The following is a 9528-nucleotide window of genomic DNA, read 5'->3' as shown; positions in this document are numbered from 1 at the left end:
TCCCTCCCTCCTTCCCTCAATCCCTCTTCTAGGATTGAACTACAAAACCAACCCAAGACTCAGAAGCCTATCATTAACCTGATATTCCCTCTTATGCAATCTTAAGTTGCCCACCTGCTTGTGGGTTTTGATCTTGTGATGCTATCTTCCACATATTGATTATGATTTTTGAGCTTAAAACCTGCTCAATGAGAAGAGTCAGGGTTACAGTATCATCTCCCAAGTCTGTGCTGGGCTACTGGCTGGTCAATTTGGTGTCCAAATCAATAAAATTGCTCTTAAGAAAACTTCTTGTGTCTTGGGTGTTGGATTTTCACCAGACCCACAACATACTTCATATTTTAAGCTATTTATTTTACTTTTTAAAATTTTAATATATTTATATTATTCCCCTCTTCTATTTCCTCTTTATAAATCTTAACATATACCCCTCTTTGCTTTTGTTGAAATTCACATCCTCTTTTTACATTAGTGTTACATACACATATGTAGATCTGCACAAACACATGTGTATGTGTATATATTCCTAAATAGAAAAATATAACCCACTCAGCATCTATAATGCCACATGTATATATGTTTTCAGGAATGGTCATATGGCATTGGATAACAAGTAGGTATGCTCTTCCCTTAGAAAGACGTTTTCTCCTGCTCTGAGCATTCCTAGATTGGCTGTAGTTCTCTGTGTAGGATTGAGACTTCTTAGGCTTTTCTCCAATCCACTCTGGCATGCCTGTTGTTGTCTTTGTTCTGCTCATTGTTGTGAGAATTTACAAGTGTAGTTTCTGAAATCATTTGTTCCTTTGATTTTTAGAATGTTTTTTCCTGTATCCACTGCAATGATCTGTGAGCCTTAGATATAGTAGTTGTGTTGGGATGTGACTCCTAAACTCTTCATTTTGCTGGATGGTATGTTTCTGTGACTGTTCTATTTCATCTGATCCTCCAAGCTTCACATGTTCATGGAATCAGAAATCACAGTGTAGTTTTCCAAAGCAGCAAACAGTCCTCATCAGTTCTAACACTTGTGAATCACAATGACTATCATGGCAGCATAACCCTAAGGAGAATATAGTAATATATACATCTTGGTGATAACCAAAAGCTCTCTAATTAGTTTTAAGACTCATTTTAGTAATGCAGTGTAATCCCTAACTGCATTTTAAATATTTGCATACAGCCATAGATAATATACTCCGCTTATGCTTCTAAATGCAGTCTTCATATTTGCATCTCAAGAAAGCAGACTAATTCATAATACCTGAAGTAGTCTTCCTAGTTAGTTATTCATTCATTCCCTTGTTACTTTTCAAATAATTACTGTATCCTGTAGTTACTTAATACTTATAGATTCATTTATTCTCTTTACCCATTCCATCATGAACTCCCTGGAGAGCTTATTTTCTAACTATGTAAATATGTAAATTTTCTTTTCTCTGTGGGGCATCTGTTAACAAGGCACAACTACAGAAAACAAATTCTATCCAGTTTTATTCATCTGAAAATGTGTTTAGTCCCTCCTCATTTTGGATGTCTAATTTTATAGGGTTTAGAATTCTTGGTTGATAGCTTTATTCTCTCTCTGTAGCTTAATTTTTTTATATCATCTCTTCTTTTATTAAGATACTCTGAAAAGAAGTGAAATTCTTACTTTCTCTTCTATAAGTAGGTTTTTTCTCTCCTGGAAAGCATCAGTATCCTGACACATAGTTCTGTTTCTTTTAGTTTTTCTGTCTATTTTTAACCGTCTTTTTTATTAGATATTTTCTTCATTTACATTTCAAACGCTATCCCAAAAGTCCCATATACCCCCCCCCCCCCCCCTGCTCCCCAACCCACCCACTCCCACTTCCTGGCCCTGGCATTCCCCTATACTGGGGCATATAATCCTCGCAAGACCAAAAGCCTCTCCTCCCATTGATGGCCAACTAGGCCATCCTCTACTACATATGCAACTAGAGACACAGCTCTGTGGGGTACTGGTTAGTTCATATTCTTGTTCTTCCTATAGTGTTGCAGACCTCTTTAGATCCTTGGGTACTTTCTCTACCTCCTTTTCTTGTGTTTTTATATCTATTTGTGGGTAAATTTTATAATCATTTTACAACTCAGATATTTTATCACAGATTTTCCCTCATTTTAAATTTTTAGTGTTGAAATTATTTTATTGGGATATTCTCAAGCTTAGAGCTTTCCCCCCTTAGTTATGCCTGGTCACACAGACATAAAACTATATCCATCAAACAAATTCTTAATCTTTAGCAGAATTTTAATCTGTAATTATTTTTCCTATTTGTTAGAATTTCTGACACTATGAGCTGTCTGCTTTGTCCATGAGTGAATATGTGGTATTAGGTATATCCAATTTAAATTCCTAGTCGGATAATTCATAAATCCAGCCATACCTACCTGGCGAGGGGTTGTTTGCTTTGTATATTCTATTTGCATGTTAGTATGATTTGTAACTTTTTCTTGATGATATTTGTCTTGAAGTGCTCAGTATATAAACTATTATAAATATGCCTTTAGCATTTTATAAAGTAGTGTGAAGTTGTAAAATTAAAGTGTTATAAGGTTAGTGTTCTCTTGTATGTGATTAGCTTCTAAATTCATTGTAAGCCTGTGTTGCTAGACTGTATATTTCAAAAATACTTTCCATTTTAAAATTTGTTTTCTTCCTCTTAGCCTCTCATCTAATTCAATCAGGCACTGAATAAATCCCTTTATTGCTGGGTAGATATGGAAGTAAAAACCTCTAATTCCAGTACTTGGGAAGCAAAGGTTCAATGACAGTTTGGGTGAAAACTTGTCAGCAATAAAGAAAAAAAAATCCCAAGACTATAGACTCTTGTTAAATAATTTTTACCTGTGGTCAGAAAAAGGTAAGGATTGAATGTTTTGTTTCATTGAACATTTTATTAATGCCCCAGTGTAGGGGTATGCTAGGACAGGGAGGCAGGAGTGGGTGGGTGGGTGGGTGGGTGGAGGAGCACCCTCAGAGAGTCAGGAGAGGGGTATGTGATAGGGGCTTTGTGGAGGGGAAACTGGGGGACAACATTTGGAATGTAAATAAATAAATAAAAAAAAACAATAAAAATGAATACTTCCTCTGTCCCTGACAAAAGCATGATGATAAATGTTTTTCCATCATTCTTGGTGAGAGCTTGGTTGATATCCTGAAGGTAAAATTTAACACGAGCCTCCCTCTTCCATTATTAGATGCTCGTGAAGCAGTAGTTCTCAACCTCTGGACTGCAAAGTCTTTTGGGGTCACTTATCAGATAGCCTTCATATCAGATATTTACATTATAATTCTTAACAGTAGCGAAATTACTGTTATGAGGTGGCAATGAAATCATTTTATGGTTGAGGGTTAACACAAGAACTATATTAAATGTCACAGTATTATGAAGGGTGCATACCCCTGGCTTATAGACTTTGACTTTTGGGCTTGTCTACACTACTCTTCCAGTGGTCTCTCGATAACAGTTCCAGTTTCATATCTTTTTACTATACCTGCAATAATTTCTGCTTGTGAAGTTTCTTCCATAAGCAGTGGTTCCCTGAACTTATCTTTAGCTCTAGTACCAAGGTAGGGAAATTTACCATGACTACATTTGCCTTGCAGAGCTAAGAAAAGTTACTGACTTTTGAGCTGTCCAGCTTTTGACTGGTTATCATGATGAAAGGCAACTCCCAATCTCTTTTCCTGCTGGATTAAAGTGCTTCATTGATTCTTAACTCAACCCCCCCTTTTTTTCTATTAATGTTACTCAATGATTTCCTTTCTGTTAGTGCCATCGTATATCTTGAGTTTACTTTAAGATAACTTCTAGTGTTACTCTTCTTGAGATTTTTATAAGTAAGATTTTAAAATGAACTTTATAAGGTTTTCAAAACTTCTTGACTACTTCAATATACTATGGAAAAATTGCTCAGTAGTTCCTCCATTTCTACTTGATTTGGAAATTTCTCTTTATCTACAAAACCTGAGCTCTTCTAAAGAGGCTACTGTCATGTAACATATTACACAGGGGTTCATGAAAGTAGACTCATGTTGCTTTGCTATTTTTCTAATAGTTTGCTATAGTTTTTGTATAACAAAATACATTACACAGAAAACATTTTCATTTCAGCCAACCCAGGTTGATACCATGATAGTAACAGAAAAGACTGTAAGGAACAGTATGAGCCCAGGATCCCCAAGACCCAGTTCTCAACCCAAAAGGGATTAACTAGTCCCATATGGACAAAGGGCAGGAAATAAGAGGCAGACAGTGGATAGAGAACAAGGGAGAAAGGGAAGGGAACAAGGGAGAAGGGAGAAAATTGGGAAGGGAAAAAGGGAAGGGGTATTTGTTCCGGAACATAAAGGACATCCTCTGGATAGAGAGGTGACAGATGTGGCCTGCAGGAAAATGGTGGTTCATAAAGGTAAAATTGGCAAACTTATCTTAGGATAAGATGTTTAATTTTAATTCAGCATGTTAATTAGGTGAGCCAAAGGGGGAATTTTCATTAGTGGCCTTTAGTACTTTGATAGCTGGGCCTTGGTAGTCAGACTCAGCAATAGGAATAAGGAGCCAAATAAGGGAATAGACCTTGGTGCCTAGTTTTAGCAATGTAATGTCACAGTTTTTAGAAAGTTAGTAGGAATCATGGAGAAGGGCAAGGCCTGCCAAAACCATGTGTGTGAGCTGGATCGACTCCCTTCCAAATCTCTTCAACATGTCTCCCATCTTCTTCTGGGAATAATCACTTAATTAGAACACAGTATTTCTATTTGTAATGACATAAACAGAAGAGATCATAAGCAATCTATTGATAGGACTGTGTACCTGCTTTGTATTAGTTATAATTAATTATAATTATATCATATTATTCAAAAAATCTTCTAATAACAAGTCTACTTTTAGGTGTTAGGAAATATATAAACCTTTCTGCACAAAACCTGCAATGTTACACTGAGAATACATTGCAGAATTGGCTCTTATAATACAATTTCCACAAACCTACAGGGCAATCATTTTGACTAATTCTGTGTCTAGGATCCATAACATTTGACCATGCAGTAGTTCTCAGTAAAGTTTCTATATTCATACTTCCCATGAAAACCCAAATTCGATACAAACTGATTTTGGCATTTCTAGCTCAGATGTACTAAATATCACCAGTAATGGCCCTCAGATTTAAATACACTGGTATGATCTAGCTTTTAATAATGGAATGAATTTCAGCACAAAATAGGGCAATTCACTGTTCTCAGTCTTAAAAAATAGCACTGTAACATACACACAGGGACAATTATATATCCCAAATTTATCATTAGTGTATGTGTGTGTGTGTGTGTGTGTGTGTGTGTGTGTGTAGAGTGTGTGTACAGATATGTTACAACAATTGCTAATTTAAAGAAATCCATGAATTAGAAGGAGAGTAGGGAAGGGTATATGGAAGAACTTGTAGAGAAAAAAGGTAAGTGAGAAATGTGTAATTAAATTATAAACTCAAAAATAAAATAAAAATTAAAACTACTATCAGTAATAATCTCTAAGTCCTAATTAATATTAATAGTTGATTAAATGAAATCTATGATATAAAGGCAGTGGAAATGAAATATATGAATATGTATTATCAGGCCACTTTCAAGTTACCTTAGGAACATATGATCTGTTTTTTTTATTTTCTTTAATATGACAGTAACAGGTTACAAATGTGAAAGCGAAGAAGCATTTAGAGTGGTTTCTGAGTACTAAATTCTATGTCACATTAGTGATGTTTGATCCAACCATGGTTGTTTAGTTAAGAATAATAAGGAACAGCTTTAGAAGGGAAAATTGAAGCATAAGGATGAGAGCCTAATTAGAGTTTCATTTGCTCAGATGAAACATCACTGAGTACCTGATATAAAATAGGTGCAGCATTGAGCCTTTTAAGTAAAGATAGATTTATTATGTGTTGCCTAGGAGCAAATCTAGAGATATTGTCTGAAATGGAAAGCAAATGACTTTTGGCATCACACAAGAAAAAAAGGGACATAATTATCAGGGAATATAGAACACAGTGGATAAATCTCAGAAGTCACTCAAGACCCTGCACTTAGACATATTTAGATGTACAGAGAGTTAGAAATGAATCCTATTCAGTTTTAAAATTCTGGTGAATTCACACACAGATACAAGACTTTGTTGAATAAGTAAATCGATCAAGTGGATAATTAATTGAAATTGCTCATTCTTAGAACAAGGGGTGTCATAGGGTCCGTGTCTGTCTTTTTCACTTATCAGTTCCCTTACAACATATTTAATGATATCTTATCCTAAGAAGTTCAAGGATAATATGGAAGACAAAATAATTTTACTGAAAAATGGATAGACAAATGTTTTTAACAAGGTAGATAAGTAGTACTGAAAGTTGCATGGAGCTATCTGCATGGAGTGAAGAATATGCATGTAATTCATCAATCCTTTCTATCTAGCCTCTGAAGTACCTTCAAATGCGGTAAGAGAGGTTTTCTATATGAATTATCATCATTCTTTATTCCCTCCTTTGCTTCTAACTAGAGACAACAATTTGTTACTTGTCATTAGTCTGTTTCAAATAAAACCAATCAAATAGTGGAATAATATCAGGGAACATGAGTCAAGGATAAGCTTAGTTAAGTTTGGGTAAATTAAGTTTTTATCTGAGGAGAAGAGATACTTGATGAGAAGCAGATGCTAGACCTAAGCAAAGATGTATGAATCCATGATAGGGCCACTCATGTCTTTCTGAAAAAAAGAATTTGTTCGATGCCATTCATCTTTATCATATGTGTATATCTGTGATATGTGGGTTTTAATGCCAAACCAAGGGATTCCATTAAAACAATTATCTCTTGCCAAAATTAATAATTAATTAACAGGGGAGTTTAGAGCTGGGTCACAATTATATTGAAATTAAAAGTCCTAGGTACCCAAAGTCCTCTTAGCTTTTACATATAGATTCAGCATTTACTATTACTATTACCCTATGCTATGGGCAAATAAAAAACAGAGGTGTTTCTTATTTCTGGTTATAATAAGATATATACTGGACTCTAGTATATTTCTCTCTCTCTAGTGAGAATAACTGGAAAGGAGAGCTGAATATACTAAATTAGTCTCTTTCTGCATAATGATGCTTCAACTGATCATATACCACGATATTCTGATGTTCTTATATTATATTAACTAATACCAATGTGCAATCTTAGTTTGTACATATATATTCTATCATGCTTGAACAATAAGGAAACAAGCCTTGCCTAAAAAATATATTTCTTAGAATTGATCGCCCATCATTAAGCAGTACCTGATTGTAACTAAGTTTACACAGTGGACAGACAACAAGTGACACACAGAAAATAAATTAATTAAAGTGAGTCCCTGGATGGCATTTTTCCTATGTAAACCTATATTTCACACTCTGAAATAGTAGAGGAGAGTCAAAGCAGAGCTAGATTGTTTCCATGAATTAAGGAGAGAAAAATTAGGGAAACCGAGAAACCTGAACTATGTCGGCCAGATCTCTGAGAAAAGAGAGCTACCCAGAAAAAGATATCTAGAGGAGAGAGAGAAGGGGGTGAGAGAGAATTAGAGAATTATTGCAAGTAGAACAGACTTGTTAAACTTCTCCAATTATTTCATTCACTGGAGTAAAATACTTACATTTACAGTCACTTTGATAGTTCCGATCAAGTAGGGTTGGAGGTAGGTGTCAAAATGTAAAAAAATATATTAATAGGAAAGCTTGTGTAATGATTTCCATAGGACTTTGAAAAGGTCTTACTTAACAATAAGATGACTGAATGAACTAAACCACATCGACAACAGGTTTTTTTAATAGAAATATTGGAATAAGTATAAGAAATTAGCAAGAAATCTATTCCTTAGAATCCATAAGGTTTTGTGAATGCCTATGTATATAACACTTTACCTCTAAACAACACAATACAAATTCTTCTTATATGTATGTGAGATAATTACCGAAATATGAATTGTCATGAAAAAAATTACCTTTAAATTAAAAAAAAACCTTGAAATTATGTGAAATATTTCCCTTGACTACAGTGAAAATAAACCAGAAGATAGTAGCAACAGGAAATATATAAAAGTCACAAACCTGAGAAATTTTTAAATGTACTGTTTTTTTCCTCCATGCCACAGTTGCTGCCTGTGATTTAATGTCAGATGGAAAATGAATAAGAGACCTAACCACTGTGAAGGCTGGTTATCAACCCTGATGCTTTAAGACACATAAGAATCCACATTTCAAGCCCTGATTGGCTCACAAGTCTGATTTACTGGAAGGGAGTTTAGGAGCTGTAATATTTGAAACAATTCTCAACTCTGGTTGTGAAGGTTTTATAATTTTCTTACTGGCCATATTCACCATCCAGCCAGGAGCAAGACCGAAGAAAATCTGCCTTGGATCATTCCAAGTGCTGAGCATTCTGAAGAGTTAGTTCATCTTTTGTGATATCAAGAACAAAGTAGTCATACTTTATGGTGTGATCAAATCTTACTTCAGGAAACTTGGCAGGGTAGCCAGGTACCCTCTGGTTTTTGCATCAGTAAAATAGGGTAGTAACACCTCAGGAGGGAGCATTCTTTTTGGAATGGGTTGTCCCCTCAGAAGGAAAGGGACAAGCTTGCACAGAATTTCTAGATGTCTTGGGTCATAGAAGGCAGTAGTAACACCACCACCATTTTTTCCCCAATCACAGCAATGGCTAATTCTGAAGCTAACTACACCTCAAATTAACTTGTGCTTGAAAAGGATCAGCACCATCTTGAAAGAGCTGGACTCCATAATCCCCTTTAAGTGGTTGGATGGTCACACCTCTCCCACTCACAAAATGGATTAAGTCAATAGGTACAGTTGGATTAACTTGACTTAAAACTATGAGATACTATAGTCTCCTGAGATTCAAAGGGTGATACTGGTTCCTGAAATTGTCCTTCATTGAATCCATACTTGGGATTTGCATGTAAAATGTAGTCTGCCCCCCTCAAAGCCCAATTTCGGCCAAGTTTCTCTCTGCCTTTATACTTTATGGCCTTTGCCACATTTCTTACCTCACATCTGATCCCTTGGTGGCCTTTTCTGTTTTTTTGTTTGTTTGTTTGTTTGTTTGTCTGTTGTTGTTGTTGTTGTTGTTTTTAGTTAGAATTGGGACTTGGGATGGCCAGTCTCACTCTGCAAGGACAGCAGCAGGGCTAGGTTGGTCCAGCAACCTCACTCCAAGTCAGCCATGATCCCTGGGCTTTCCAAGGGTGCCCTAGAGGCTACTTACATGTACTTTTAAAACAACTCTGAGATTCCACTTCACTCCAGTCAGAATGGCTAAGATCAAAAATTCAGGTGACATCAGATGCTGGTGAGGATGTGGAGAAAGAGGAATACTCCTCCATTTTTGGTGGGATTGCAAGCTTGTACAACCACTCTGGAAATCAGTCTGGCGGTTCCTCAGAAAATTGGACATAGTACTACTGGAGGATCCCACAATAC

The 9528-nt window shown here is 35.7% G+C and overlaps 2 pseudogenes; one reads left to right on the top strand and one right to left on the bottom strand.

Annotated features, from left to right (window-relative positions):
- Window positions 1-8332: 8332 nt before the first annotated feature.
- LOC110286157 lies at window positions 8333-9129 on the bottom strand (annotated as a pseudogene).
- Window positions 9130-9271: 142 nt separating this feature from the next.
- Window positions 9272-9528, top strand: part of LOC110286417 — a 1502-nt pseudogene continuing 1245 nt past the window's right edge.

Source organism: Mus caroli, chromosome X (assembly GCF_900094665.2).
Source record: "Mus caroli chromosome X, CAROLI_EIJ_v1.1, whole genome shotgun sequence".
NCBI lineage: Eukaryota > Metazoa > Chordata > Mammalia > Rodentia > Muridae > Mus > Mus caroli.
This window is presented reverse-complemented; position numbering and strand designations above follow the sequence as displayed.